Source organism: Varroa destructor, unplaced genomic scaffold (genome assembly GCF_002443255.2).
Source record: "Varroa destructor unplaced genomic scaffold, Vdes_3.0 BEIS01000003.1, whole genome shotgun sequence".
In the NCBI taxonomy this organism is placed as follows: Eukaryota; Metazoa; Arthropoda; class Arachnida; order Mesostigmata; family Varroidae; genus Varroa; species Varroa destructor.
This window is the reverse complement of record NW_019211456.1, coordinates 20,579,640-20,605,723: the sequence shown is the minus strand read 5'-3', so window position 1 is coordinate 20,605,723 and position 26,084 is coordinate 20,579,640. Positions and strand designations below refer to the sequence as shown.

The following is a 26,084-nucleotide window of genomic DNA, read 5'->3' as shown; positions in this document are numbered from 1 at the left end:
TACTATTAATTTTAGAATTAGGAGTAGTATTATCGTGTGCAATAATTACGCAAGTGAATATGTTATATTTGCGTTCGTACACATTTAATTTCTTATGTGCCAAAATTGAAATAGCCATATATAAAATCACATATAGGGTTCATTGATTCTCTTACATCGTTTGTCTCTTGACTTCCTAAGCTGATTTGTCTGAACTGTTCTGTGCCTGTATACTCTTATGTTCTATTATAACACCGTTGCTTTCACCCGGTCCAAATACTGAGAAAACTGATGTAATTGTGCATTGTTGCATACATCCATCCAAACGCATTCGATTAAATAAACCAGTTGGGTCGATCATGTTAAAAACCTTCCTGCCCACAAGGAACAAACCTTATTTAGCATCAGATAAATGCTATACCCATAGTATTCGTTGTAAACTACTTAGATAAAACTACATTTTCTAGTTGGTTCTTTGTTCGGTCTTTTCATTATTCGTGTTTTCCGTGACGCGTTTAACGTCAATCAAGTTTCTGCGTTTCATATGTACCATACGGTGATGCATCTTAAATATTACGTCGAACTGATAATTGAATTTTACTAAGGAAAGACTATTCTGCTTTGCTAAGTTGAATTTATTCAACAAACTTCGAGGGTTTATCTAATAAACGTCAGTCTCTGCGACCACAATGCTATATCGCCCTTGTAAACGCAAACTTATTCAAACATTAGCTCTTACTACATAGTACTAATATGTGAGAACAGCCCGGCGTGGGCGAACTTGGCTGCTTCGGCAACGAATCTTCAGATTGAGACATTTAGCTGTTAGCCGTACCACACGCTCCAGATGCCATCGTTACGTCTGCATCTGGAATAGTTACGAGCGTTGCCGGCGTCGCTATCGTAAACAACGAATCATTATTAACGCGAGGATAGACTACGACAGATCGTTACCGCTGATTCTTGTGCCGCTATGTTTTAACGCTATGGTGAAAGCAAATGCTGTGGAGTAGTATGACCTGAACTGTATCCTACGGCTTTCTCGGCGTGCTTGGATGCGTCACCACCTTCATTACTGTAATTCGTTCGTATCGGCTCATCAACGGACAGCTAGTTAGGTAGACGTGCCGTATTCGGTTAGTTAAAGATCGGCGGCAGATCTTTATACTCTTGATATTACTATGGGTAACAAATGCAAGGCGAAAGACAACAAGATGTAGGGAGAATCAGTCATCTGAAGCACAGGCCGATCGAAGGACTCCAGCTGCAAACCAAAATACTGCAACGTTAATCGATATAGCTGGCTAAGAGTACCGTGAGTCGTCGATTCGTTCGATCGACATTTGCTAGTTTGACGAACAGCAGTGTCCTGCTCTCAGATGCCGATTATACGAATAGTGATCGATCTTTAAAGCAACACATAGTTCCCCAAAAAACCCAAACCAAAAACTGGGCAGTATTGGCAGTTCAGGGCTAGGTATTATAACGGGCGTGCGCAGGTCGGCTGATCTATCGGGATAATTCTATACGCACCCACACTTTTGGCAGGTTACAGAAGCTACGGCTGATGTTGCCAGGATCTAATTGTAGTCGATGTCAGTGCCTGCCGCCTCAGTCAGCCGGTTCTTCTCTATTAAGAAGACGAAGATCAGAAGTGCAAATATAATAGTTGTTAAGGCGTACGCTGTTAGTATACTAGAAATGCGGTGCGATGTTTGTAACAATAGCTGAGATTAGAAGGAACTCAACTAACAGATAAGCAAGTGGCGGGATAGATAAAACAGCGTTCAGACGACATCTTGAAAGAACTGTAATTTTCTTTATTAAAGTTTGATAAGTGTGTGGTTTCAAGACAGAGTAAGCTCGTAATTGATAACATCTTTATTACCTTGTTCTAGGGTACAACAGGTTATTACGTTAAGGATTATATATGTACATGTATGTATGTGTATGTTGGTATAGGTATCCCATGTAAGCATAGTTAAGTATACTAAATATAGTTTGAGATTCATTCCCCCTTTCTCCCTCTCCCTAAGGAACAGTAGTAGGAATTGTGAATGCAGAGATTCATTTTATCTGAGTGAATATCCATATGATTGATTTGTGTGATATGTGAATATACCTGTGTGAAGCTCAGTTGTCCATATGCCGACCGATTCGCAGGCCATATAACCAACATGAGCTTACTCAATAGGAGCTCTCGTTGTATGAATCGCCGACCTTTTCAGTATATGTGCTCGGCCCTCTGTACAAGCATGGTGTTTGTAGGGGAACGATTCTAGGCCAGCTGACTAACTTTCACCTATTCGATGAGAAAAGCACATGAGAAATTGAATTCGTCACATGCCCACGAAGATTATCACACAAAGGCTGATTTCCTTCTGTACTAGTTCAATTCAGTATTGACCGACAAAAAGTCAAAAAAGGGGCTGGGCATTGATATTGACCAATGCATGTTCACAGAAAAAATTTTACCCCTTTTTGGTGCTAAGCACTACAGAATTATGTTACAATACTACGATACGTGCTGCTGAAGAATATAGATAGATCTAGTAAAAACCGCATCACGAGGTATCTGGCGCCACTTACATAGGCGCCACGTGTGCCTTCTCTCGTAGGGTACAATAATATAGCGTAGACAAATTGCCGTAACGTGTTTATTACGAACTCTTATTCTGTGACCAATATAACCGTCGGTATCAAATACTTGATAGATAATAAGGTTTATGTCGAGCATGGACCAGATTCATATATGTTCCATATGAAAATAAACCAAAACATACAATTCCATTTGATTATTCTAGTCTATCTAAAATAAACACAACCAGTATTGACTTCAGTCTTTGCTGATCCAAATTGGAATTCTACTAAGAAATACTTGCCCTGGTCGGAAAACGCTGTCAAAAAAAATACCGAGTCTATGTACTATATACACCCTGCCAATATTTCATTTCTCGAAATCGGCCCGAACACAATCAGATACGCCATCGTTCGATCTGAAGGTTCAACACCAGTCGTTCATTCAAGCAAACTAACATCAGCTCCGAGGCACTTGTGGCGACCCCAGCCACGAGGTTAATAGGAATTGCTTTGGACCTCTGTCTAATTGATAATTACGGTCCACCATCATATACACAGAAATGTATAGTCAAACAACTGATAATAGCGATCAGTAGTAGATAGCTATAGTGGAAAAAGAGTCACTTCAAAGTTAGTAACATGGGAAAATTATCTCTTTAATTGGAACGCGCTTTTGCTCTTGAAATTCAAATTTTTTCTGTTGTTCCCTGAGACGCAAAATTCGCATTGAGCTCCCATATAATGATTATACGAGTTCCAATCATATGTAGAAATATCACTTATAAGGCTAGTTCGGTGCGTAATTTATACGGCAAAAGGATTTGATTGGCTCCGTTTGAGCTATTTACATATGTCTACATCGTATATCATAATTGCAACGATCGAAAATGTATTGTATAGGTACCTTTGCGCTTCGTCAGTAAATGTAAGCTATGCGACATTTTATAACTTTATCTGATCGATGTTGGTCAAACTGAACTTTTTATTACTTCAACTTACCTAGCTATGAAGAAATAACTGTCCTGTAAGAACGCAGTAAACGATAGTTTTATTACTCTTCTATGTTTATTGGGTACACGAAATTGTTGATACATTCATTGCTGATCCACACCAGCGGAAGCTAGTCGTTACGGAAATACTTGCGCTGTTCGCAATTGTCGTTTTCATTCTAAGATAAGGGCGCGCGGCTTCAGGGGGCGTGGAACCAGCCAGCGGATCTAGATAATTACTCCTCCTAACCGAGATGTGATAAAAAAAATAAGCACTTCATCGGTAAATCGCAAACGAGCGAGGAGGGGCTGCGATTAGTCTTGGCCGCGATTGATCCTAGCCCACAGCTGATGCGACCAACTTTTGTTCTTAGGTCCTAAATAGGTATAATCTGTAAATGTAATTAAACGATTGTGCGACGTGAGCAAACCGATCGTGTACTTCTCTAGCCTAGAACTCTATAAATCCTCGCTTGGGTGTGAAGCACATGAAACAACGATCTCTCACAAAGGGTTTCACGTCTGACTATTTCGTGTTTGGAAAACGAACATTGTTAGTTGTGAAATTTTGTACAGGCGCGCGCGAAAGCATGGGTAGTGTCATCGAATGTTCCAGAAACGTTGTCGTCATAATCCACCACCGTCGTAGCACTGCTCTAGTGAAAGGGTGTCCGTATTAAGCACTCGTTGATAGAAATACAGAAACAGAATCATTGTGACGGCGTCACCCGGTTAGCTAAAATGTCACAGTGATCGGCCAAGTTAGCGCTTGTAGTCATCCAGGCATAATTTGTATTCTAGAAAAACACCACACGAACTCAGCGTACAAACAAGTACGCAGCAAATGACGTCGTCTGACGCGAACTAGCAAAAACGTAACCTCAACTATCACTAGTGATCAACATCTAGATCAGCAGTATCGTTTAGGTCAATGGCATCGTGATAAAACAAGCTCGGTAGCGCGGCGCTCGGAAAATGCTACCTTCTTTTAATCGATACATATTCAGTGTTGTTGCATCTATATTGAAATCATGTTCCGTTTTTCCCTGATTTTTGTGTGTTTATTTTATCTTCTTGTTGTAAACAACATTTACACGGCACAAACTCATATACATCAGCGCCCATTAACCAGTGTCACTGTATACTTGCGTATTGCAGATCTTTCCGAGTTGAGACAAAATACTTAGGCAGATAAACGGTGAATCGGTTACGGTTTGATTTGTCTTGTAAATCGGATCAGCGTAAACGTAGCACATAGGATGAATACTATATTAATGTGTACGCATTTATTTAAAGAGTTCATTAGATAACAGCAGAATCAGGCGATGTTCTGGGGTCAGTAGTAGAGGCACCCTTTTGAAACGAGCCTTTGGGAAATTATACCCGTCTGTGTTTAACACAAAGTCTTGTTGTTTAGCGTGTCTGTCTAGAAGTGAAGGAATTGGGTTATCAACAATACCGCATATATGATAGAAGGAAAGGGGGAAAATATAATTAATAGGTGGTCCGCGGGAATATCCATACACAGGCATCGTGATAAATTCGTTGAAACTGAGCTTGAATTGTTTAGAGTAGACGACCAGAAACAAAGAACATCTTGTAAGCTCTGATTACAAGAAAGCTCAACAACGATACCTGTTGATCTCTCACCCCTCGGTAAGGTGGGGTGCGCCTGCTTTGACCCCTTACGTTTATTCATGCGGAGAATGGTGGAATCTTTAACTAACTAGTATCACAATGAAACAAATAGAAACATTTAATTGAATCTACGATAAATGCATTATTTCTCTTCACAAAGATGTCTCGAATGAAGTTGACACTAAAAAGCCGATTTTAATACCACCTATTGTATTTTACCTGTGACTATATAGATATGAATGTTCGTGCATGCGGATGTATTGTGCTCCACATAGGGAATATAAAAAACTAGTTGAAAACTATTTCAAATAGCGTGCCTTGTACGGTTATTAAGAGCGATCAAATTCGCACCTGTCAAACGTAACTGTATGACGGACGTTAGCCGTTTTGCGTCCGGAACTTTCACGCTGATCCTCCCCTAGCCATCGCGGTCGATCCTTGTTACAGTAACCTTCTTCATTTGTGAGTTCGCGTCACCGGACCGCGCGTGTTCGGAATCAATTAGTAGTTGAACGGCGGTGTCGTGCCATTGTTGGGCTATTGCCGCCACGAGTCGAGAGTGAAACGCAGAAAAGCGTGGTTACCGGGTGTGCAGGACAGTATTTGGATTTATTACAAAGTAGGAAATTTCGTTCAGGATCAAAGAGTGGACTTGGTTAAGAAATATCACAATGTAGTAAGAATAATATCTTCATACATGAAACGACGTTTAAAATGACCTAACTCTTTACCGTCTGTTGCAAGACGCTGTATTGCCTCAATTTGCTGAAATGAGTAGTAATGAGATTACCTATATAGTTCAATTTTAGTAGCTCAATTAGGCTTTTAACTGGCCTATTTTTCTTGGTCCTTAAGCCAGCAACCTCCGTTAAGGTAGACTAAGTACAAATATGTACGTACCTCTGTGCAACAGATAGGGTCTTTAGTTTAGCCTTTACTAAGTGGCAAAAAATATCACATTGTGGTCATACTAAGTTAGCAGCGGCTTACTCCGTGGTACGATAAGGCAGGTTATCAAGTTGTTCAATGCATTAATCCATCTGGTGATTTACATTACGGCAATTACGATGTTTACGAGTTGTCTTCCTGTATTCACTTGTTTATGATTTCTCCATTGTGTATGCGCACATATGTAGTACATCGTCTTCACAGTATCCGTAGCCCCTGTATACCCTGCCTTTTTATTGGGGTAATTTTTTTTTTGCATTTGACGGCGATTACCTTCCTTGGCCGCTTTTTACAATAGTAGCTTTTCAGTGCCCAGGAATAAATGACATTATTATTTGGACACATAAAACGACCATACGCTGAAGATCGTATCGAATAAATATGCCATCGATAAAACATGACGTGCGCCAGGCTCTGAAACGGCCGCTGCTGTTACGGTCTCATCTTCTGCCATTATTACAATCTGGACGCGTCCAGGCGTAGGCCCCGTGATGGCCTGGGAGCGGTCTGTGGTTAAGTGTCGTGATGCGTTCGACGATATCAAAGGAAAGCAGGACCAACAGCGGCAACAGCGCTCAGCAGCAAAAATAATCAAATCGCCGAATTGTTATGATAATCTCCTGTATTTGGTGCGTCAACACGATAGCAGCAGCAGCAGGTGCCTTCCTCCATTGAAGTCGTTCGACTTCACGATGAGGCTCAGTTCCTGTTCCTGGTAGATGATGGCGACAGTTGCGGCACTTCGCTACGTGCGTAGAGCGAGGAAAGGGTAGAAATACGGAAAAAAAAGTGAGCCAAATTATCGAAAAAGAATAGAGAAGATACGAACGTTTTCGTTGATTATTGTCCGCAGTTATCATTCAGTACTCTCTTGTTGTCACTCGTTGTTGGTGAGTGAGTGAGTCAGTGGGGCTGGCGAAAACGAATCGCTAGATGCCACAGTCATTAGCAGCAACAGCAGCGGGAAGACATTGTCGTAGACACTGCTGCCATCGGACATTGGCCGTATTTGAAAGTCTAATCTGCTATTAAGCGTTGAGTGACCTGTTGGAACCGCTGATTCTGCGGGTGTGCACAAACGGAGAAGCTGTTTACAGCTGGCTGCATGCTGTCTTCCAACGATTTTGAAGAGAACAATGACGATGATGAGGATTTTGTCGTCTGCAATGCTATCGTGGCGGTCGCTGTTGTTGACATAATTTCGCTTCCGCTGGATAGCGTTTGGTCACGCAGAGATTGACGAGGCTGCTAATAGCGTTTGCTACGAAAAAATAAAGGCTTAACATAAAATAACATATCATCAAACGTTCACAATATTTGTTTTATGTCAACTCTGCCACGTTACCCATATGAAAAACCTGTTTTGTCACTTGCATAAGGGTTGCATTTTTTTTTTATCATTGATGAACCTAGATTAGGTCGAAGGCGGCTTCATTGGCTCGTCACCAAGTGTTTACATAAGTCTGAGAGAAGGCGGAACGAAAAAATTGCGCCGAAAATTCAGGCTGACTATGCGACGTTACAAGACTGCGTGTGACTAACAAACAAATGTGAAATATTTGCACCGCACATTGTTTTCTAAGTTTTTAGTTCCACTCTGTGGATAATATTCTTAACTGTATATTCAATGACTTACCTACTATATTCTGTATTTTGCCAAGTACCATAGCGGCAAACGCTTATTTCGGGAACTGCTATGCAGATGATTTTTGCGGTGCTATTTTTGCTTATTGTCGATCAGTGACTGTTCGCTATAATACTTTCCTACCGCTGTCATCAACGACACCGCGGTCGTCTGTCGCGTTAAGTTCTTCACGTTGAAACTGCAAAATAGTAAAAAGTTGAATAACAATGCCATGCGTTGGATCCAGTTAAACCTAGTCTCTCCTAGTTTTTCCATAAGTGTCGGCCATTGCATAGTCTTTTTCCCGTATAGTCCCATGACTTCATGATACTATTCGTTTTGTAAAGGAACTAACAAAATCCGATTTCGGCGAAATATATCGATTGGTAGATAGGTCTCACTCCGATGCCAAGATTTCGGCATTTAAATTTTGTTGTAAATAGAATACGTATGCCTTTTGTGTATGATTGATTTAGTAAACTTATGGACGTAGTCGATAATTTTTATTAAGTTCGTTCTCGACGATAAATAGTAGAATTAAATAGCACAAGAAAATGAATCGATCTGAGTTAAAGCTTATCCTCACATGTGTTTCAAGTATACGAACTGTTTTCGCAAGTGTTTTTACTGGCTACTTTTGTAAGGAACGGGAATTATCACTGTCATACCTAGAGAAGGCCTCAGGTCTTCTCCAGTTCTCAGTTCCTTCGCCACACACATGATGCGTTCAGGTGTACAGAAAACCCTTGGCGACTATTGAACGCTGACAAGGAACGTTACTTATCGTCTGTACTGGCTAGATCTGGAACCTAAGTAGGGAAATTTACTTTTTCTATCATGACAAAATCACAGCAGTCACTTTACACAAACAAGCCATGTTTCGCCGAAAACGGTTATTCATCGGTTATTCAAACGCAGTAATTGCCGTGAAATGTCGAAAAACTGGGGATCAAGCTTTATTACAAGGATGAATCGGTGATCTTTTTTTTTGTTATTATGAATTTCCTTGTACGTATCTGGTGTCAGTTAAACAAATATACATTAGGTCATTACGTGCACACTAGTGTTGGGTCTCTGGCCAGGCCTGAGCGGTCCATTTACACATAAGGTATCTGTTCTAAATCCACGTTATCATAGCCCACCAACCCAGCGTTCGGAACTTTCGACCAAGCTGTCTCGTGAAGACTCCAGCCAAAACGAGATTTATTTGATACAGTTGGTCTGACGACAACGGCTGAGCTACTATATGACTGGAGATAAGCATCAAAGATGTGTTCACTAGATAACACGAGAGATGTCACACATGTTCTATAGTGACGATCTTGCAAGCAATCATCAGAAATTACATCAGTTACTCGGCTGGTAAATGTTTACCTTTCGTTTGTTGTTTGCGAATACGCGGATGACTCGTGTGGAGTTTTCCGGGTAGAAATCATGTTAGCTTTTCTTTTCGTCGGCATTTTCGTTTATATATATATATATGTGTGTGTATATATAGCCTCAAATGTTACTTCTCTCAACAGAGAAAAAGTTTTTTGAGCTCCAGCGAATTGTGGTCTCAGCTGCGATGTTCTCAGCGCTGGTGCGCGAATCCTTAGCTCGGCTCAGTTCGACAGAAACAGCTTCATAGCTGTGTGTGTCATCCTTGTAGATATGGGCCTTACAGGCCAATCAGTACGCCCTAGATTTGTTTACTGTCGCGTAACTGTTGTACTGCCGAGTAATATAGCACTTACGTTTTTGTGGTGAAAATTATCGCGGGTCGAAATGTTCATGTGCGCTCTTGCATCTACACGTTTATGCCCCTCCCTTTTATACGTTACTAGCGTATCGGTAACGCATAGACTGACTTAGAAGGCTGCTAGTTACTGTCGAGTGGTTGCTTATTGGCTAATTGGTATTGCTGCGGGGTCATTGCACGTCGGGTTGTCTAACGTGAAGAAAATGGGCATTCTTGTGATTGTTACTGCGGCTCCTGTAGCCGATAAAAGGTACTTTTGGTGCTGGAAACATATTCGTTTTTGATAATTACATTTCTTCGGTTTGACTGTCTAAACAACAGAACACCGCAAGGGCTCGGAAGAAGCGAAGCTATCGCTGATACACTTACGGCTCTATAGTAGTTAAGTTACAGTGACTGTCGTATAGAAATTCATATACACTATATAACTACACTATATAAAAAGTTGCCATTACAAAAGATTTGTGTGTATATATAGATATAATGTCTAAAGTCAATAGATATACCTGCAGACTGGCGGACAGTTCAACGCGTGGGGGTTTCGCTTACTATAGTAGAGATTGATGCAGCGCTTATCGGTGAGACTGGGCAGGTGGTATCTTATCGTATAATGCGTCAGTCGATCGTTTGCTCACGGCTTGTTTTATTGCTTCAAGTAATTTCATTGAAAAGTTAGTCACGAGTGACTGTTATAATTAGTTATTAAGTGATTGTAGTTAATTAGTTAATTACAGTGAAGTTTTGAGCGGATAACTCCTCGCGCCTTTTCATCAATGCTCGAGTTGTTCTCAGCGGCTCATCCTACGGCTCGTGCGGTTGCCTGGAAGCGTTCTACAAACTGAGATCCGCAAAGTTATCATTTTGGGGACTACGGCGATGCCGAATGGAAAATTTATAACGGGTCGAGGCGAATCGCAGTAATCGTTTCAGTCCTGGAGTCCTAGCAACGATCTGATCATGGAGGCGATAAACAACGAAGAGTGTCGAAGAAGAGTCACTTAGAGGGATTTGAACCACCGTCACGGGCATTATTAATAGATCTAGTCGGGTGACGGCTGTCCTTCGGGTAATAGCGTTGGAAGCACCAGTGACTATTGGGACCAATTTGACTTGGCCCTTTTCTTTTCCGCTTCGAAATGTAACATTTGATTATGAATAAATTCTGCTAATATATATGCTTGTCCAAAGGTGGTGGCCAGCCTACGGCTGTTAGATAAATATCTTTTTATGAATTTGTAGCGGCGCATGAGGCTGCGTTCCAACTCTTTTGCTTCTGATAATCACAGTAATAACCGATAGATATCATTCGCAGCTAGTCGTAATGAAGGTGGGGGTCTACGCAGACCATACTACTTCTTGAGAAAAACGAAGCTGCAGGAGAACAGTTTATGACAGCTCCAACGGCTGCCGACATCGCACCGCGGTGTTGTTGAGATACGCTTAAGGCGCTTGATTTGCACCGCGACCGTCATTGCCTCTCCAAGAAGATACCTTTGCGGCCTGTGTCGACGATTGGTACTCAGATTCCACGTATCATAATAATAACACTTAATTGTTTGATAGCGGCCACGTTCTTCGTACTGATTTTCGGGACGATGCTAGTGTTACCCAAAGTTTAATTCACTATCATCGAGCGCTAATTCAAATTGTTCGAATATGTACGCATTGAGCGAAACCAAGATTGTCGAGCAGTTAATATGGCTACCCAGCCTTATATCGCAAAAGGCGCTGTTGTATTCGAGGTTATTCTATTTGTTGTTTTCATATATTCGAATGGATGCAAACAATAAAAAAGTAAAAATACGCAATCACCAATTCGCTCTGTGAGCATCTTGTTGGCACGACTTCAAAGCTTGACACTTCACATCGCGCCCAATAGAAATTTCAATAACTAGATATAATTTTTCTCCAGACTATTAAAATCTGCATAGAATAAACGTAGCTAATTAGGTGCTTCATTTATTATTTACTACTAAAATCATTACTGATCTATAACATCTCTACGAGGATTGCCGTGCGTACATGCTGCCCCACAAGAGAAGCGTTTTAGCGATTTTTTTCCAAGCATAAATTGGCTATCAAACATCCGTACGGACAAGTGTATATATTATACTCCCTTAATGATATACGCACCACTCAGTGATTGTTTATACAAGAAACGTTTGCTTTAGATCTACGAACCTTGGGGTAAAGGCTAGTTGGTTTTCCGAAGCGTCTTACGCCTGACGACTGTGGAGCCTACCGTCAGTCACTTCGTTGACAACAATACTGTGCGAAATGCCTCGAGATAAAAAGGCAACGCAAAAATAATACGGCCATTTCCAAATACCTTTCTAATCTGTGAAGTCCATTCTCTTCGGCCAATTTTGGCAGCTCGTTGTGATGTCTCATTATCGGCTGCTGTAGCAATCGCATTTAAATCGCACATTGAAAATTAATATCTTTATAAACTCGGGATTTTGCAGGTCTGCAGACCACGGCTTCAGTTTGGTTACTGGAAAGGTGCCAGCCACATGGCCCTGTTGTATGCTTGATGGACCCGTCGTTGGGCATTTGTTGCTGCTCAATGACATCCTCAGGCTATATGTATATGTATATATATATATATTGGCTAGAGTTGATTTCTTCGGCCCGGGTTGAAGCCGATGTAAAAATTAACCAGGTCAGGGCAGCCGGATGGGTCCCGCTAGCGGAAACACAGCTTTCTCGCTGGAGGTTCTTTAATTAAAATCTCTCTCTCTCTCTCTCTCTCGGTATATATATGTATAACTATGTGACGCCATTAATCCATCCGTTCTACATGGGCCACTCTATCCAATCCAGCGCTTCGCGCTGCCTTTCTGCAACTCCACGTCCTCCGCTCATCTTCTTTATTTTCTTCTTGCGGCCTCCGCCCTGCCGTGTTCATGCTCGTCGCTTTTCAAAGTATCGTGCTCCGGACCATATATGTTTCCCGTGTCCAGCGCCGATCTTCTCCCTTCTTCAGTTGAATCGTAGCAGTTCGCGCGGATTGCGCCGCTTTTTCGCTGCAGGTCCTTTGCCGATTTCGCCACGATAGTTTGTCGTCCTGTTTGGCTGGCAGACAAACGGACAGACAATGATTTTTTTTTAATATGACGGTGTTGATCTTGGCTTGATGATTCTTAACAGAAGTGGTAAGAAGTTGTATCGCTGCGCGCTGCGTTGTGCGTCTGCCGGCACTGCTGTTGCCGACCAGAGTCTTCCAACCGATCGGTCGGTCCCGCTCGTGGCTTTAGCTGCCCTCTCGGCCGCCAGTATCATGGTGCTTAGAGGAGAAGGAAATATCTACCAATAGCATTTCCAACGCGATGGAAGGCAATCTTCAGAAGCACGCAGCAGTACAACTAGCCCCCATAGTGAGGATCGCCATAGCAAATAGCGGCGGCATGGCGCGTACATCACGGACACTACTGCGGTGAAACTGAGTTTGTGCGTGCGTCTTAAGGCTATTCAGATACCGTTTCATGCGTATTCCGTATCTTTATAGTTAGTTTGCCTTAGATGTGCATTATATGCACTGGGTGCACATCCTCAACTCGCGTTTTCAAGTGGATGAATAGGTATCTCTGTTGAAACGCTGAACACGTTGTGTATACTGTTATCGTTTGTGGCGTATTTAGGGATGCATAAAGAAGCGCTAATTTTCAAGAATGGCACCAACATCGGATCCGGATCGTGCCTTAGTAAGCTGAGCCGGTTGTCCTGCATGCTCAGAAATTAGGTCTTGCTTTGAGTAAGACGACCTTGTGCTTGTCGGCTATTGCAAACTGGGCTGTGAATGTCAAAAACTGAAAATAAGCACAACAGTGGATTAATTTACCGCTCCGGATATAACTGCACCGAATTTCCTTGGCCATTGCCAGCGTGCTGAGGGTCTTGGGGAGTAAAGTGATTGGACGGATAGATAAAAACTCAGTCGTTCAAACACCATTCGGCAACAACAAATAATGACACGTGGAGCCGGTGTACTTTCGTTGGGTGACTGCCAGTACCTTACGAGCGTTTGTTCTTGCCCTTTACGTACACCGGTCTCGAAAGATTTATACTATCTTGAAGTTAGTAGATAAGAAGAACCGTTGACAATAACATATCTACGATTAAATTTGATTCCAATTAGCAGTACATAAAGCAATTACATGAGCTGTGGTGGAGTCATTTTTCAAGAAGTTAAAAATGACTGTATTACAGCTAAAAAGAAATGAAACATTCAAAACCTATTGCTATATATATATATATATATATATATAGCAATATATATATATATATATATATATATATATATATATATATATGTGACCATCTGTGTCCGTTGACCTAAAAGCGGCGTTATTTAGTTATTGTTGTTTCAGTGCGACCTTTAGTGACGCCCATTATGTGGCCATCATTTTTCTCCAAGCAGGCCATGCAAATGATATATGCAATAATATAGCTTGGTTTGTTTTGACGAGATCATCAGCACCTCATTGGTACGTAAATACTTCGGTTTGTAGGTTTTAATGTTTTTACCATAGCAATTGCTACTTAAGTTAGAAACTGTTCGCTGGCATCCTTTGATGCGCGACAATACTGTGATTACGGAGCCTATTGGTAGAGCAGATTTTTCGCTGGATGCATGAGGATTTAAGGAATAAAAATGTAATAAAATTTCTGGTAACCGGGCAGATCAAAAATAAATGCATTTATACCAATCTTAATGGCAAGTGAGCGTCCGGACCTGAAGACTTTATCCTGATACGACCCTATATTTTGAACTGTAACCTCAAATAGACGAAATGCAAGACTTCGCACCACTTGTCACATTTACAAGTGTCTTAGCGATTTCCAGTCTAGTGAGGGTTTTCTTTACGAAGTCTTTATTAAGGCATCGCTTTTCCAAACAAAATCGGAACGATTTGTCGGGTACCGTAATCTATTTACCGTTTATTTGGCAAGGCGTTAACGCCAGCGTGTGCTCCTAACGCCAAGGAGATCCGACCCAGCAGAACTGCTTCGCGTAGGTCACGATTAGAAAAATCCCGGTTTCTGCCGCCAAATCTAATCTCCTGTGTTGTATTTCCGCTGACGTTGGAAAATACGCCGATTCTGACATTTCACGTGATGTTTTAGCGTAGCCGAACGGCTGAAGGGAGGTCGCTGTTGTCGCGTCATGCGCGATGTGGAACGAAAGCGGATTTCGACAAGCAGAACCGCACTAAAAAGCAAAAGTTGTTCGCCGGCTCACTGATACTGATCATTCGAATTCGGTAATAGCGCCTAATCAATAATAGTGAGTTATTTTTCCGCTTGCGTTTACTTGTGGCAGAGTGTTACGCGTAAGCCTCTTGTAACTGTATATATTACAGAGATATTGAAAATTGTACGCACTCGCCATGTGTAAACTTATATATGATGCATCCAGAAAAATATAACGGATACATTATTGATATTGAATATACTTAGCAATAACAGAACTGTGTTTAATAAGAATTGCTCAAAGCGGCGGGGATTTAACTTACCTATTACTATCAAGCCCATAAACTTAGAAATCGACAGAGATAGAACTAGCAGCCTTCAGGTTTACTTACTGGACCTAGTCGTATGAGTTCCCGCAGTTTAAATAAAGAATATTCGAATACATTCTTCCTATGTGACATGCCAATTTGTTCTCTAGCTCATGAAAACATGCGGCTATACTACTTAGACCGATACGTTTTTATCAGTGTTTTCATGTGCTTTAATAGATTTTTCTGCTATACACAAACGAGGGATCTAGGTTTGTGTCCAGGCGTAGATACATGGCGCTTTCGAGCTGGAAGCCGGCCGTCTGAAGCAAGGCTTGATAACTAAAATACCGAGCGAAAAATATCATGCTGCCCAAAAAGAAAAATATCAAAAAGACCCTGACCTAAGATCCCGTAACGCTGATACCCCAAAATACGGTGACACGTCCTTCTGATAGCATAACTAAGTGGCCCGTCATTGCGCTACCAATAATTGCAGGAGAAGTATCGAACTCGCTCATATTTTTCCTACAGACTTAGCTTTGATTGAAGCAAAACGATACTTGGTGTTCATGTTACTTATATATCATGTTCTGATAGTCTTGCATAGCCATCGACTTGGGTTAGAAAAGAGACATGGCTACCAGTCCAGCGAATCTGATCTGTATATCGGCTAAGCATTGTCAAAATCCAACCAAAATAATCGTCATATTGACGAAGAGTATCGGGACTTTGGTAATATGACCGGTGCTATTTCCAGGCTTCTTTATCAACACCTGGTGACGGAATCAGTGCTCATAAGTCATACTAATTATCTCTAGTAACTTTACAGATGGATGTTTAACCATTGCCTTCATAACCAAGAACACAGGAAATAGTTGGCCTTTGACGCATCGTCCGTCCGGAAGCAACCTGTTTGTCTGGCTGTAAATTAATCAGGCAGCCATCCGCGTCGTAGCTGGCAGGCGCAGTCAGGGTTCCTGCGTCAGCAGTTTTAAATAAAGGGCACAAGTTGACCTAATGCCACCGTTGTTGTGAACAACGGAGAATTACTACTTCGACTGGACCGAACGGTGCGTGAGATGATCTATTGTGCGGCTGGATGTGCATACATGTAACGGTGGAACGAGTGAAGTGTCATTAGATTTTCCCAACACTGAACCCTGCAATCAGGTTACCCGTTCGTGTCAAGAAGGTTAAGGCTGACAGGCGGCGGGCTGCCCCGCAAAGGAAAAATAAATTTCTATCGACTATTTTAGCCGATTATCCTAGACACATGTTTGCCTGGAAATTGGAATAAATCACGAGTACAATGTGCTTGCCCTGCCAAAAGCAATCAGTAGAATATTTAGAATATATTGAGCATATCACTCAAACTCTGTACTTGTTGGAGGCGTTTCAACAAGAGTCACGAAAAACATCTGAGTTCGAGTTAGCGCTATGTTTACTGAATGGTGCAAATTATAGTAATTTTTCTGCGTTTTGTGTGTAGGAAGCTTTGCGCTTCATGGACTGAGCACAGTATACAGTGATGTTTTACGAAGGCCCGTGAACTGAGGCACGAACGTGACACCCAGTGATGAACTCTATAGAGAGAAAAATTAATAGTCCCTTCTAGCTTACGAGTGGACCGGCTTGACAGACAACTCGAATCATCAATATTATTGTGATAGTAATAACAGACGCTGCGCTCGAAGTAGGGCATCTAAACTATATACAAATACTTGCTGCGAAAACCTTTGATTTTTGTTTATTGGCCACATTTTACGCATGCCATTCTATTTTCAACATACATTCCGCTTGTCGGGTAGCTTCTGTGACGACACTCCGTCAAAGTAAAGAACTGCTCGGAACCATCGCAGGTTTTCTAGTGACAGCCGAAGTTGATTGTATCTTTTCTCTAGACTAGAGGATTCCCAGAGCCTTCACCTATCGTCTAGGGCAAGACATAATATAGCTTCGATGTACCTTAAGATTTGATAGTTTGTATTATCGAAGCCGTTTTTGTCAGAAACAAATGCTGTCAAGGTTTGACCACATGATTTATGATATGTCTGTTACAGATGCTCAGCGAGAGACGCATGAAAGACGTGCAGGCCAACGGCACACCATTCTGTAATGGGACTTTCATGGGCTATTGCTTACAAAGAAGGCCACATCGAAAGCCTTGTAACGCATTTTTGCGCCTTCCAAGTAGACCTTGTAGCGGCTTCTGCCAGTGACTGTCGCGGCGACGATGGGAGAGATGAACATCGTCAGCAGTTAGGTTGTTTGGGCCACGCGTCCGGAAGTTTCGCTGTTGGAAAAGGAGCGCTAATTGAACACGTGGCCGTCAGTGAGAAATAAAATTTATCGTGTGTTAACTTGCCTATATTACCGCCAGTATCAGCGGTCGAGTTTCATGTGAAACTGCGAAATCGTTAAAAAACCGTTACGTACTGTGAAAATTTGCTTGGATTATGCCGTAGGATCGAGGCAGGCGCGGGGTCAACTGCTCGTTCAGTCGGTCGACAAGTACTTACCTTATCATCCAACTGAAACTAACTGCCTTCTGCAATGAGTAATTTAAGTCGAATTTGTGTTTTCTCACCGCTCCTACGCAGCAACTAAATGGCTGTATGCTGTTGTGTACCTTATGAACACTGTTATACAAACCGACCCATATCGCCATTTTTCTACCCCAATTCAACCCAATTTATGCCATTATTTACGTTTCATAATGGTAATTACCATAATTTCCAGAAGTGCAGTGTCGTGTCCATCCGTTCAAATACGACCATTATTATGAATATCGACGAGAGTCAAGAAGTGCTTCGCTGCACTTTGCCAGCGTTTATTATGTGGATCATACGAAGCCCATCCCTCCCTTACGTCTCTATAGAAGGTACAGTTAGAGAACACGGCAGCATCGCGCGAAAGGAATGATTTAAGCAAAGCGATGTTTTGAACGAATTCGAAATCTTCTCAGTATTTCTAAAACGATAATTCTAAAACGAGATCAAACATTGTCTTTTTTTACTGCGCAACATATAGTAGATGTTTGCGGTTGACGACACGCAAGTCGCAACATGAAGAATGGTCGACTCTGACGCAGGCCAGCCGAGACGATAGGGTTCTATGCTTCTGACTTACGCAATGCTCAGAAATGAATTTTGATACGTAAATAGTACGTTTCAATGAAACAGCCGAAAGGATCTATATCATAGCGCTAATCCTATTGCTAAATAGAGAGCGGCGTCCAAGGCTTAGGAGAGACGGGGGCGCGCGTTCGTTGCCTATTTCAAAAAAGTTCAATGTTTCACCTAGTACCGCCTATCATGTATTTCGAGACTACGCATAAAAAACATGGCGGCACCCTTCAGCTACTGTCGCCACTGTGCTCATTGCCAACTCATTGCCTGCCGCGAAGGTGTCAGTTTTGACGTTTCAGTCCGATCCTGTGCCATACGAAATAAGCATTATTCACAAAATTGGCTTACGTAGCTGAAAATAACTGGGAGTTCGCGTATGTTTTGACGCATCGTAGAGGGGTGCTTGTAGATGTTTTCAGCTGGAAACGCTTATGGTCTACGAGCAAACACGAATGCCAAGGATCGATATTAACGTGGCCTCCGGGTCTTTGGTGTTCTTCAGTAGCTGATAATTGTGTGAGGCACAAGATCATCACATTTCAAAACGAGGCATTCGGGTCACCTATTTGCAGTTGTAGAGAAGGATGCATAACGCATCGATATTTTTCTCTTTCTGCGCTTTGAGGTACGCCTTAACCAATCTACCATGCGAGTGTTTACTAAGTTGTCCTTTTTTTTTTCTTTAATTCCCACTTGAAGCTTCTTGGATTACGTTTGAGCAGTAAGTATCGTTCTTATTCATAGAAAAAGAGCAAAAGTTCATCAGTGATCGTCTCCATTATGCCGCAGTCAACATGACTTGTTGGTTAGTAGTAATCTCCTTTAAAAACATGCAAGTTAACAATAAGAGCGGGGTTGTTTGTCTATCAAGAACCAGGCAAGGTAGTCGATTAGGTGGCCGCACCACTATTACAAGTTTCAATCAACTTAATCAGGCTGATTTCACGATCACAATCAGAGATCGCTGCTTTAAGGCCGAAGACATATACATGTCAGACAGCATGTGTAAACAAACAACATACATGTATATATAGACACGTTTGGTTTGTGTATGTTCCTTATTATCATTATGTCGACTTACAGCGCCCTTCGCGCGTGAATGTTGGATTAATAGAATTCCGTGAGACCGTTTTGTCGTTCGTACCATACTCGATTATCTAAAGCGCGATTAGAAGTGCATCACGCTGGTGACTTTCTCAGCACATGACAGCACGTGAAAATCGTTGGACTCGGAAATTTGTCACTAAATATCTACAATAAAATATAATAATTATAAAGGTTGAATAATAACGCTGCTTGTTCAAAATAGAGTTTTTTGTTTGCATTTTTTTTTTTGTTTTTCACTAGTTTGTTAACACTGCATTCGCCAGCAGGTCAGTTGATGGAACAACGTTCGCTTTCTCCCGCCACTTCCATTCGCTGGTGTCGAATCTTGACATCCGATATTGGCTGAGATATGAAAATGCTGAACGGTACTATCAATCTTTCTAGCTTTTCCAGCAAGCGATAATACGTGCGCATCGTAAATAAGAGGCGGTGATAGGAAGGTTCAACACTCAGATCAGTCAAACCGATCCTGATCAAGACACGTGCTTGTGGCGTTCCCAGATTTGCCATGTTGAGCAGAAGACGCACATTATGTTAAATATCGATACTATGAGTCATTATTAATCTTGGACTCGCCAACAATATTCGCCAACGAAACCTGTTATTGGATTTGAGGCGGTCGCATTTAAAAAACGTACTTGGGATCTGAGAAATTTATAATTTTCAATCGTTCGTTCGATATGAATGGTGTCGGGAGATCTGGATAACGTCATCTTCATTTGCTGAGAAAATTATCTTTGTCATGCGCTCGAATACAATGCTCAGTCGAACTCTGATAGCCATTGGGAGTCGTAGAGTTTCACCGGAACTTTGGCTTGTGCGTGGGAATGACAAATTCTAGAACATTAAAAGCAGTTCAGAGAACTTTTCGAGCGGGAACTATTAAAGTAGTATTTTAAAGCATCTGTAAACTTTCAAAGTATTATCGATTAAATGAATCTGCGGCTTCAGAATTAAGTGGCATCAGTGTGCGGCTGTTGTGCAAGTCGGGTATCTCTCTGGCATCTCCAATTTCTAGTATATACATATAAACGACTGTGGCTATTGAAGTTACGAAGTCACTTTGACAAGGGGAATCAGCTCGAACAGCAATTTTCTGCTAATCATATATCGATGCAGACAATCATCCATGTCAGAATCGACGAGTGAGGTCAATACGGATTGTGTTGCAGCAGCAGACGCACCAGCGACACCTTCGCCGGTAGCTATTGCTGCTGTTTGTGGATAAAGTCAGCGAAAGCTTGCGTCTCTCCAAGCGCCTACAGCAGATACGGCTTGTAACAACAGTTTAGCCCATATCGGTGATGGCAACAAAATAACGCCGTCAGCGCCGATCCAACAATCACTTCGATCAAGGGCATGCTTGCCTAAACCACTACGGCGGACGGCGGCTGTAACAAAAGAGTCACCAGCGGGTAAACGGATGACTTTATCGGCTTCTAGTGCCAGTACGGCCAACAGCTCCAAGGGAACGTCGATGGTAAGAACAGCCTAGTTACACTGTCCTAATAGTAGAACTTTTAATGTTATTCATGTTTTTGCTGTCAGCAATGGTGATAGCACTGGATACACTAGAGGCGATGCGCGGGAAGACTGTCACGAAACTATCCCGAGGTGAAAGAGTGCCGGGCAGAAGACCAACGGGCGGGTAGGTCCTGAAGGCCCCAGCTTGAAGTCGTCGATGGTAGCAAGCACCGTGTTGTTATTGTTGTGTATTACTATTGACGTTAGATCTTCGGGCCAGGCAGTCAATAGCCACGCCTTTAGGCTACAGATTGGCCCCAGCTTGCTCATCGCCTACGTTCGATGCGTTCTTTATCGATACGATGTCGACGTTAGCGTCGAAGCCGTAACATTTGGTCGTGCGGGTTTGTTCATTGCCCAGGTCAGCACGAAATCATCTAACGGCTTGTCGTGCTGCTAAATGACCCATCAATTGAAGTTAGCTTGTGTCTAAGATGCTAAAAACGCATAATTTATAATCTAACTACTTTATTATGTTTTAGGGATACTGTTTTGCAGTGGACGTTTTTTTCACCTTTGTTGTACTACACTTCGCAGTGAATACGTCCAGTTGTGAACTAATCATCAAGTGGTCATGCTAAAGATCGAATTGGAAGTGAACCTTTGGGCATTTGGGTGCTAAACAAAAAAAGCTTATGTCGTGTCGCCCTCCAGACGTCCGCTCAGCCTCGTTTGATGCCAGCAGCGCATTGGATACAAGAGAATAATAAGTTGTTTGTATTACGTTAGTACGAATGTTGAATTGGCGGTGACAGTAACCTTCGAATGCTGATTTTCTCCACGTTAACAGCGACCTTTCTTAAATGGAAGTAAGCAAAATAACAATCCAATAAAATATGGTGGAATGCCTACGCTGCACGAAATGTTTGACAGTCATATTGTTCATTGTTAGTCTATACTCTACGTATTACCCGTGGATAGGTTCGGAACACTCGGAGCTGTTTAGATATAAGTTGTACCGGCAATACGGTCTCGGTTTGTGCGAGACCGCGTTCAATAGGAACCCGAAAGTTCGAATGATTTCTGCTCTAGAGTGTACGGCGTATCTCCAATACGATTGATTGTGTAAAATTGTGCAGATGAGGCAGCGCTGTGGAGTTCGCACACGTGTATATACTCGTTCACGCAGAGGTGAAGCACACTGAGGCGAGCGAGGGTGTTTCTAGTAGGAAAAATTGCCATTGACCACTAACCCAAATAACGATATAGCGGTTATTCTACTAATTAGAGTTCTTTAATATTATCGTCGATTTATGCATTCGTTTATTGAGTCTGTGTTCTTTCTCTCGTGTTGTTGTGTCATCGACGATAACTCTAATCAAATTCAATGGACGAAGCCAAGATCTGATCTGTCACCGTTGTTACACTTATTCCAGAACCGTCCATTTCATGTGTACATTTCTGCTACGTCTCAGTGTCATCGCTTCGGTTTGAATGTTGGCGCCTTTCCAGCATCGGTCGTATTAGCAACAGCAGTGGTCGCAGTAAAAACGGGTGATCGAGTCCGAAACGGCCGTTAGGGTTTCACGTTTGACACTCCGTCTAGACCCGGCCATCGCGTGAACAGAAGCAAAAAGGCCGAAACAAGGTGAACAAATATATTTGCGCTGTGCCCATTTGAGTGAGGCATTTATGGGGCAAGCAGCCAGCTAACAAGCAAGATTCGTTTTTCGTTTGTTTGTCTGCTGGAGATTGTCACGATCAGCATAATACTTGCAACAATCAAGTATTACGCTGATCGTATAAACAACAGCTTTTTCCATGTTTAACGACGAATCGTTGAGCTAGTGCCAAAAACCAGTGGTTGTCAGATTTTCTCCGTCCTTAACGGACAGTTATATTGACAGGGGGCGCACTATAAAACTAGCATTACATACTCAGAATGAAGGCTGAAATAGACTTGCCCCATGTAAAGTCACTTATGCGATACGCGTACTGTTCCTGATACTGTTTTGGAAGCCGAAATTCGAAATATACGTCCTCATAGACAACGGAACACAAAGCAACGCAATCGTAAGGAAAATGACAAGCTTACAGAGATGATAGTATCTGCGTCGATATCGCCTTTTGGCCCCGCTTTATTGGTCTCGACCCAATTAGTGTCACATTCGATGCAATCATCACACAATCACTCGTTCGGGCCAATTGCATTTTATCGGAGAAATTCTGGGAGGCAATGAAAGGCCGGTATCCCATTGATTTATTCTGTGTTCTCGATGTAGCAGTCGGTGAGATGGGGATCCCTAGAGGGCAATCTTAACTGTTATGTTCATATATAGTGATATCCGTTCAGCTTACTGGCGGCACATTTTCTGATCGTAAATGATCAACTTCATATATACTACTCGTGTGGCAATATGACAGGTCGATATTTGACTAACTTACCTGATAAATTGCAGTCGATACTCTCAATCGAACTGTAGTTGTATCAGGTTTAGCTATCAGTTTTTGGTGGATCGGATTCTTCAGTGTAGACCCGGTCAGACCCGGCAGTGTTTTCTAAGCGGTGTAACTTCCAGCGTTTTTCTTTTCGTGATCTCTGAGATTGAACGCCAAAGAATCGTTTGCGATGTCAGTACATACACACACACACACGCATAGATGTATAAAGGACAAACGTATGGCCTTAGTTTGTTTGACTCCGCTAGTGTTACTATCAGCCGGTCCCCAAATGATCGTAGATTTCCGACCGGTTTGGCATCTTCTTTGATCTCGTTTTTCCAATTTTCATCTTTCCATTCGTTGGTTGGTGATACGGCCTCGGTGTTACTCATCGAAAGTGAAGGTTACAGATGTAAGAAAAGAAACCTTAATTGCGTCTCGGTGGCCGCCATTGCTTCGGTGCTGATGTTCATGTCGGCCCGCCGGTGCTTTTGATGACGGCCACAATCGGCGTGCTACTAGCCGGCTCCGATGTTAGCCACACAGAGGCAGCTAGCAAATTACCCGTCAAGAGATTGCGGTGGTAGCCATCTGTAAGCAATTGTCATGAGTGGCGTTTATTTTCTTTAGTTGAATGTCGGCTAGTTTGCCGAAGAACTGCACGGAAGAACTGCTGTAAGAGGCCACCGGTAATGACATGTTTGTATTTATAAACCGCCGATTTGGCGCGCACGACGGCTACCGATTAGGTTCGTTGATGACCCGGGCCCGATGTCAACATGAAACGAAAGGTTTGTTCTCGAAGCCGAAACAGAAGAATCGGCAGCGTTCGTATAGTTGCAGTAGTTCATGCATTGCTAGAACGGGCACGAGCACGTTTCTCGTGCATAGAATCCGCGACGCACCGCGACTAGTAGCGTGCGTGGTTTTAGGCCCACGTTATACCTTTTCATATTGGGAAGATCCGTTAGTTGCTGCGCGTAACATTACAAATACGTAATGGAAAAAGGAAACATGGCAAGAGTTCGACTTATGGTACAAAAACACAACGGCATAGCGGTTTGAAGTAGAAATTATCCAGCTCTTCAGCATTTATCCGCCGTTCGTCTTATCGTTAAACATGCGTATATCTGCGGACAGCCTGAAGGGACGCGGACATTCACGAATGTGTGTTCTCTCCATTCCTGATAGTAAAATGCAGCCACGACTTCCGGCAATCGTTATCACATACGACGTCGGAGAGCTGCGAGAAAACGTTTGTGCAATAGCTGCTAACACCCTACATTAGATATTGATATAAGTAAATTCGTCGGGTTATTAGAATACACGTAAATGCCGTTGCTAATTACTACCTATAGATACTGTATGGAATATCGCCTATAACCCGTATAAATAGGGGAGAGAAGTATTTGAGCGATTGTTTTGACCAGCTAGTTTTTTTTATTAGCGTCTATGATACGAACTTATAGCGAGTCCTATCTCTGAGATCCCCATAGAATTGAACGTTCACGACCAGATCACAGTATCAGAATATCGAATATAGATCAGAATATCCAGCGGCACCGTATGCTTCTCCCAACTAGCCCGTATTTAGTTACCACTCCGAGATACGATTTTTCGTGTTCTTTTTTGCCGAAAACTCGTGACTTGCAGTAATCAGGATTTCGTCATTGCAGTATTGTTGTCGTTGCTCAGACCTATGTTTTTTTCCTGTACCGAAGCCTAGTTGACCTACTAGCCTACTTAAATTGTTACCTGTGTCACTATGCGTCCATACATCGTTTTAGTGATAAGTAAGTGAACATGGCTGAAGAAGCTCCATCATCCTTGGCAAAATCGAGCGTTCGGGATCGCGCTGCTATCTTCGGTGCAAGGGTGAGCAGGATTATCATAACAACAGTAAGGAATGACAATCAACAACTTCTTTTTAAGGCCTGAATTTTGATCAACTCTCACCTATACGGCACTATGCTAAGTACATTGATAACATAAGAACGTATATTGCGAAAATTGATCTTTTTGTCAGCTGGCCACATAATATACATTATCGTACACACATATACTAGTCGGGAAAAGCCATGGGCGCCATCTAACAATATTATGGCCTCGTTCCTTTGACCAAGATCTAATCAATTGAACGCTTCCGATTACTAAAGGGATCTTTTTGGCTAGCGTGTGACGTCGAGCTGAACGAGAAGTTTTCAGCGGTTTAAAACCAAATCTCAATTAAGAAACAGCTCTATATATCGATCTAGATTAAATGTGCATGTATGACTTTTCGATATTTATGTAATGATGTTTCCATATATGATTAGTTTTTGTTAAACTAAGGCTGCTATCTTTTCGAAGAAAGATGCATAACGCTGTCGGCCAGATCCCCATGTCAGCAAAGTTCTAAACATCAAGCAGTATTCAAGAATGTGTCGAAAAAGCCGACGCCATCTTTGCACTACAAGGCACCGTGGAGTGAGTGGTCCATTGCTCCGCTCTGTTGCCATATATATATCAAGTTTAGCAGGTCGATAAGTCTGTCTGTCTCCGACGTTGAATTGAAGCCCAATCAGCGTCTCGACTACGTAGGCAGATCCGGTCGGCTGATCGTCGCGATGCCCTACAACGCGCACGTCACCCACAGGCAAATACGTCGCCTAGGCCAACGCGTTAACTCGATCTCTGGAACGCTGCAGAAGAAATTGACTATTCTCCCACCTATAATAGCATTCAGCCAACATTAGATAGACATGTGTGGATACAAACGAGCCCTATTACCGAACGAACAGACACGGCTAGTGAAAATGCGTATACTAATTAGCTAGGATTAGATATTGTCGCGCTGCTTGTTGCGGCTACAAATCAATTTAGACGATATCGTTGCTAGCGTAAAGAAGCCAGTTCAGTCCTAGATTGAAAGCACGGCCTACTCGTGCAGGAGGCAGGAGG

General features: G+C 42.3%; 1 protein-coding gene and 1 long non-coding RNA gene across 7 annotated transcripts in view; one reads left to right on the top strand and one right to left on the bottom strand.

Moving 5' to 3' along the window:
• The window catches only part of LOC111248434 (uncharacterized), a 55,870-nt gene that overhangs the window by 8,824 nt on the left and 20,962 nt on the right, over positions 1 to 26,084 (top strand). The window lies entirely within an intron of this gene.
• Positions 78 to 24,218, bottom strand: LOC147756655 (uncharacterized). Of its 3 annotated transcripts, none has more exons than XR_015323920.1 (6): positions 23,148 to 24,218; positions 6,964 to 7,957; positions 3,559 to 5,723; positions 2,102 to 2,281; positions 1,513 to 1,609; positions 79 to 1,243 (listed from the first exon to the last, which is right to left on the bottom strand). It is a non-coding gene; the product is annotated as an uncharacterized LOC147756655 (long non-coding RNA). The 3 variants fall into 3 exon arrangements; XR_015323919.1 differs by having other exon boundaries at positions 80 to 1,243; positions 3,559 to 7,395; positions 7,771 to 7,957; positions 23,148 to 24,217; XR_015323918.1 differs by having other exon boundaries at positions 78 to 1,243; positions 3,559 to 7,957.